This window comes from Haliaeetus leucocephalus, unplaced genomic scaffold (genome assembly GCF_000737465.1).
Source record: "Haliaeetus leucocephalus isolate CR32 unplaced genomic scaffold, Haliaeetus_leucocephalus-4.0 Scaffold273, whole genome shotgun sequence".
NCBI lineage: Eukaryota > Metazoa > Chordata > Aves > Accipitriformes > Accipitridae > Haliaeetus > Haliaeetus leucocephalus.
Window position 1 is genome coordinate 1,969,080 of NW_010972709.1, and position 6,192 is coordinate 1,975,271.

Sequence of the window (6,192 nt, forward strand, 5' to 3'; positions counted from 1 at the left end):
CTGTGCAGAGATGCTGAGCACCGCGGAGACGCGGTCGGACGCAAGGCAGCCTGTGCATCATCCTGGCACGGCCGAATCTCCCGGCAAAGCCAGGACCGTAGCAGAGGAGGGCGGTCAGATGCTGTTCTCAGGCTTTTTCTCTCCCAGCTGAAACTTGATGAAATTGCCGTTAGTTTGGGGTTTGGTGTTTTTTTTACATGTGTTGCAATTTTTTGGGGCCAATATAATTTCATCTCACTCCATCTGCTCTCCATTAGGTAATTGAAGCTCGAGCAGGTTGGATCCTGCCATCCTCACCAGGGATACACCCCCAGGCCAGGCATTGCCATCACCCCAGCACTGCAGTTGTTATTTCAGTGCCCACAACGGGCACAAATGAAAATCATCATCTGAGCAAAGTTTTCCAGCATCTAGCAGCTAACCAGCAAGAGCAAGTTAATGACCGTACCACGGCCCCGTTACATCTCAGCAGCCTGAAATTCTTCATTTTCTTCAAGCCCGATTTCAGGGCTCGCTAGCTGTATTCAATTGCTTACAGAATCCGATTTATTATTTACGTTGCAAGGTACAGCCTGGCTTGAATTGATTTGCCGTGCTCTGATTGCCACTGCATGCTGGTGTGGGATCTGGAAACTGGCTGCACACACAGTCAGGCTGCAAAATCAGGGATTCAACAGTTAGGGAATGGCAGGCTTAAAACTGCCTGTGCATCCCGGTGCTCTGCATTCTGCTGCTGCCTTCGGTTGCATCTCTCGGGATGCAGGGAGAGCTCACCCTGCCAGGGGCAGTGGGACGGATTAGCTGGTGTCTCCCCAAAGGGTTGTCAGCCTGGTGCTATGGAGAAGATCAGACGGTTGCAATGAGTCCCCCCTCGTTTAAGCAGCCCAGGTCCGGAGAACGCATGAGGGCAAAGTGACACTGGTTTTTAGGAAGGAGCCGTAGATGGGAGCATAGAGCAGATGGGGAGAGCAGAAGTGATGGGAAATACCAGAATTGGGAAACCACTGGGAGCCCTGGTGTTTTGGGGGATGCTTAGCAGGCCTTCACCTTCACCATCACCTGCACCTTCACCATCACCTTCACCTTCACCATCACCTTCACCTTCACCTTCACTCCTTACCCTGCCCATGGTCAGAGCTTGCAATGCCTTGGGTGGCAGGAACGAGTGAAAATCCCACAAACCCGAGCCTGTTGCTCCAGGGCAATGGAGACCAGAGGGAGCAGGGGCTTGGGCATCTTTACTGTCGGCTGATCTGTTGGAGATGGACCTGGACCAGTGGGCTGGTGGGGCAGGACCACAGGCACACTGCCCTTGGCACAGGGACCCTCTGCACCCACCTCGTCCAGCTGCTCAAATCACCAGGCGCTTTGGGAAATGTTGGTCCACCTCCAGGAGCTCTTGACTTTAGACATCCCTGGATTAAAAGGTAATTTTAAAGAAAGCTATTTGGGTAGCATCATCAGCATGCTGCTGGCAAACAACCCGCGCCCTTGAGCTTTCTCCCACGTGGGGATTATTCCCAGCAAACCTCCAGCTGATGCCAGCTCCGCTCTCTCGATTGCCGAGGGTGTGAGCTCCGTGTTGAAGACCCTTTAGCAGCCTCCGCTAATTGTCTCTGAGATGTAAGAAGGCTTCAGAGGAGAGGTTCGAAGGCACCTCGTTCCCTCCCAGCTGCGGTGGGAGCTCAGTACCTGCCTGCCGCCGGCTCCGGTGAAGCTCCCCGCTGCGTGTTGGTGCTCGGCTCGGGGCGCGGAGGGGAGCAGATGCTGCAGACGCGTCCTCGGGGCCTCTCCGCATCGTTGCATGGGACTAATTAAAATTTCAGGAAGTATATTTACCTAATGCAGAGTTGATTTCGCTAAGTAGGACATCCTGTCTTCAGAGGATTTCAAGGCACGGGGTGATAATCAAGTGAGAACAGGCTCCAAAAGTGTTAATTTAGTAGATGAGCCAACAGGGATTAAAAACAAGCCCCTGTTTTAGTCTTTTCTCGCATTTCCGTGCCTGAAATCCAAGTAATCATCCCATTTGGGAGGGCAAAGCAGCAGCACCTCCACCCAGCAAGCACCGTGCCAGCTGCACATGGAAATGTGCCCAGGGCTGCGGTGCCCAAATTCGATCTCTTTTACCTCCTGGGGCTCAGCTGAGGAGCTTGCACTGCTCTGGGTACCCCCTGGTGCCCCCGGGTACCCCTAGGGTGCTCTGTCCCTGTGCATGGCACTGGCACCAGTACACAGGCAGGTGATGCTGGTGTGGGGCTGGGTTTCTGCTCTGGGCTTGCAGGCAGACACCGGGAAATGGTGCTTGGGAATGAGCCCCACCATTGACCCTGCCCCACGGAGGCATTCTTCCTGCACTATGTGATATTTAAAACCATGAATTTCCAGCTTCGGGAGGGCCCTGGGGTTTGTTTTCCCGTTGTCCTGGGAGAAGCCGCCTCCGCCTCCGCTCTCCCGGGGGACACAGAGGCGGCTTTGTCCGACCGAGGGGGCCGCGGCAACCCCTCCGCAGCAGCCCCGGCCACGGGCTGGGCAGCTCCTTGCTCGGCTTTGGGCCAGATCCTGAGCAGCCCGGCCCCCAGCGGGATCTGCAGCAAATGAGCTTGGCCTCACGCTCCCATCAAAGTGATTATTTTTCACTTTCAAGCCTTTGTGAGCGATTACGCGCGTGTCCGTGCCGACGTGCCCAGCATCCCCTGCCCACCCTCGCTTTCCTTAGCAAGGCATGCAGAAACTGAGCTCAAAAAGTCCCAAACCAGAAGCGGGGTGACTCTGTGCAGCCAGGAGAGAGAAGTGACTGACAGCGGCTGCCTTTAGTGGCTCCATTCCTCCAGGGGTTTTATTCCCCACCCACAAAAATGCTGTCGATGGAGATAAGATATGCTGTGCTGACACGCAGACCCGTGCGGGTGGTGCGTCATATTTGCACGTTTAACAGGTGCCATTACCCCCTTGCCCCTTCAGATTTTGTTGCACCAGGGAGAAAGCATCTCCTCCCTGCTTCTCGCCTTGTTTCAAGGTGTTTTTCCAGGGCAGAGCGATGCCGGCAGCACGCACATCGCAGACATCCCACTCCTTCCCACCACGGCACTGCAGGGACCAGCCACCTCTCTCTTGATGCCCACGGCCACTTTGCTGTGCCCTGAGGAAGAGCACATGGCTTTCTCGCCCACCTTGCTTCCCAACCCACCGCCCCCCCGGCTGCATTAATCAGAATAACTGCTGATTAATAACCCCGCGGGGCTTTCGGCCACATCCCTGCAGCAGCCCGGTGCCAGGGCTCGGGGAGCAAAGGGTAACCCCAGCAGAAATCCATGGGGGTGTCCAAAGAGCAAGAACTAGGTTGGTGAGGATGCTCAAGGGCCAGATCCTGAACTGCTCATCCCCTCTGTGTTCCAACACCGCTGGAAGATCAAACCAGAGCTCCCAGTGCGCAGGGTCAGTGGGATGCACAGCGGCTCGGGGCCATGGTGGTGCCTGGCTGCTGGCTCTCCCCTGCGCTTGCCAGTACATTACAAACCCCGGGTCCTTGCACAGAGATGATTAAAAATCATTTACGATTGATTTTACTCAACCTATAAATTATTCTGAGTTTTCTCCTTGGTTGGAATGTGCGTGTGCTCTGAACGCCAGCCAGCCGTGGGAGAGGGGAAACCTTCCTGCATACGGAAAGGCTGGATTTGTGCCGGCGTTGTGTAAAGAGAGAAGATTCACAGACCAGCCCCGTGCTGGGGTCACCTTGCTGCCATCTCTCACCTCAGCTCTGTTTTTCAGGAAATATCCCCAAAAATGAAATTCCTGCAGCTTCCATGACCTCAGCAGAGACCGTGCGCTTCCCTGCTCTCCCCATCCCTGCTACAGCTTCTCCCCTCGGGTCGAGGAGGTTCTTGGTGGCTGCTGCCGGGCTCTCCTTCATCCTCCATCCCTTCGTCCCCATCCCCTGGGAGGGACAGGGATTTATCCACCCCCCAGCCAAGACCCTCTGCGTTTCACCCAGCGCTTGGTGGTGCAGGATGTGCTGGAGCACAGATGCAGCATAATATCACTCTGGGTATATAAAGGAGGCCAAACTTGCTGGGACAGCAATATCTTTTATTAGCTCTACCATAAAAGCCGCAAGAGCTGTTGGGGGCTGATGGACCCTTCTTCCAGGGCCAAATCCTGCCCCAGCGGGGAAACGGTCCCCGGACGCATGGTTGCATGGAGGGGCTTTGCAAAGCCGGCGATGCCGGGTTTTCCTGCAATGGGGAGCGCTTGCAGAGCAGCCGCTCAGGGCAGCCTCTGCAGGGCCAGGGGGGTCAGGGGGTCCCGCAGCCCTCCGTGGTGCTGGGGATGCTCCATGGGCTTTGTCCTCACCTGCTCCAGGGTACCCGTCCAGGAGAACTGGGACACCACAGCCTCCCTCCCCCCTCTGCCACCCCAACTGTTTGGCAAAAGTGATTTTATTTCTTACTTTTTTTCCTCCAGCAAAACCCCCAAAATAGATTGATGGGAAGCGGCTGGGGGCTGGGTTGCCATTAGCATGCCAAATGGGGCTATTTGTCTTCCCCGCAGCTGGTTTCTGCTCTAATATTTGGAGTGTGGAAACCTGGCAGGGGCTGGCACTGGGATGCAGGGCTGGATGCTGGGAGGGGGCTGCGGGACGGAGACAGCCCCCAAACTGGCCCCGGGCCCTTCGCACCCCTCTCGCTCCCCTTTACCCTTGCGATCCGTGACCCTGAGCCTCTCCCAAGGAACAAGGACCCTTTGGTTCCCCGTTACAGCTGGACACGGCTCTCAGGGACCCCTGGAGATTTTGCTGAGGGGCAGCTAATTAATCCTTGCACCCCCGGTGTGGGTGGGCGAAACCTGCCCGGTGTTGCCGGCTGGGGAAACTGAGGCAGGAGTCCTTGGGACATCCTGGGGTCCCCTGGGAGGATGGATGGTGCAGGCAGAGGGGCTGCTGCTCTGTCCAGCCCCGAGGGGCCGGATCCTTGCACCCCAAGGGACTGGACTTGTGCCCCTCGGCCCCTCGGCATGGCCGTCCCTGCTGCTGCCGTGCGGCAAAGCCCCCCGGGCTGGCGAAGGGATGAGCATAAAAACCTGCTCGTGCTCATGGAGATAATTGGTCTTGGAAATCGTTAGCGGGGGGAAGCGGAGGGGAGCGGGGGGAAAGCAAGGCGCCCGCGTCGCAGCCCTGCAAGGGAGGGCTGGGGAGGGACGCACAGAGCCAGGGGCTTCGACATTCCCAGTCCCTTTTACCTCTTTTTTCCTCCCCGGTTTGGTTGGGGGTTGCTAAATACGGGGTGTCAGCTTTGCTCCCCAGCAGAGACGCTCACCTCTCGGGGATGCTCCAAGCCATCCTCAGTAGCTACTCGTTTCCTAACAATAATTGCCACAAATTTTAAATGCTGTGATAGTGCAGGTTCAGCACCCCCGGCATCCCCATCGCCAGCATCCCCAGCACCGCCAGTATCCCCATCCCCCCCATCGCCAGCAGGCCCCGCTGCAGGCAGAGCCCCCGCAGACCGAAGCACCGCTGGCTGTAAATGAATGGCGCACCATCTGCTCCGTTAATTACAGATGCAAAAGGAGAGGGATCGAGTTTGTAATTAATCAGCAAAAAGATCCCGGTTGTTCAATGCCCACGGAGGGTTTTTGCCGGGCGCGGCGTGGATCGGCAAGGGTTTTCTCCGTCATTAGAGAGAAATTAGGAGGGAAATGGGTGATGCGTGGGCCGGTGCACCCCAGGGTGTCCGCACACGTGTCCACCTGTGCAGCGGGGATGTCTGAGCCGGCACGGGAGCGCGTTCGCGTGTGTGACGGCGCGCGTGCAGCCACCCGTGCGTGTTTGCACGGGCGAGGGTTGTGTAAATGCCGAGAAGGGACGTGTGGGCTCGCGGGGGGGGGCGAACGGGGAGGTGGTTCTTTGCACAGGGGAGCTGGGACCGGGGGGTAAGCAGCAGGCGAGGGAGGGGGGAAGGCGTGTTTCACACGCGGAGGGAAGAGATGCATGGGGAGAGTGCGTGCGTGCACGCAGCACACGAGTGTGCACGGTGCACATGCATGCACGAAGGCACGCGCGTGCGTTCACACGCGCGTGCGTTCACACGCGCGTGCGTTCACACGCGCGTGCGTTCACACGCGCGTGCGTTCACACGCGCGTGCGTTCACACGCGCGTGCGTTCACACGCGCGTGCGTTCACACGCGCG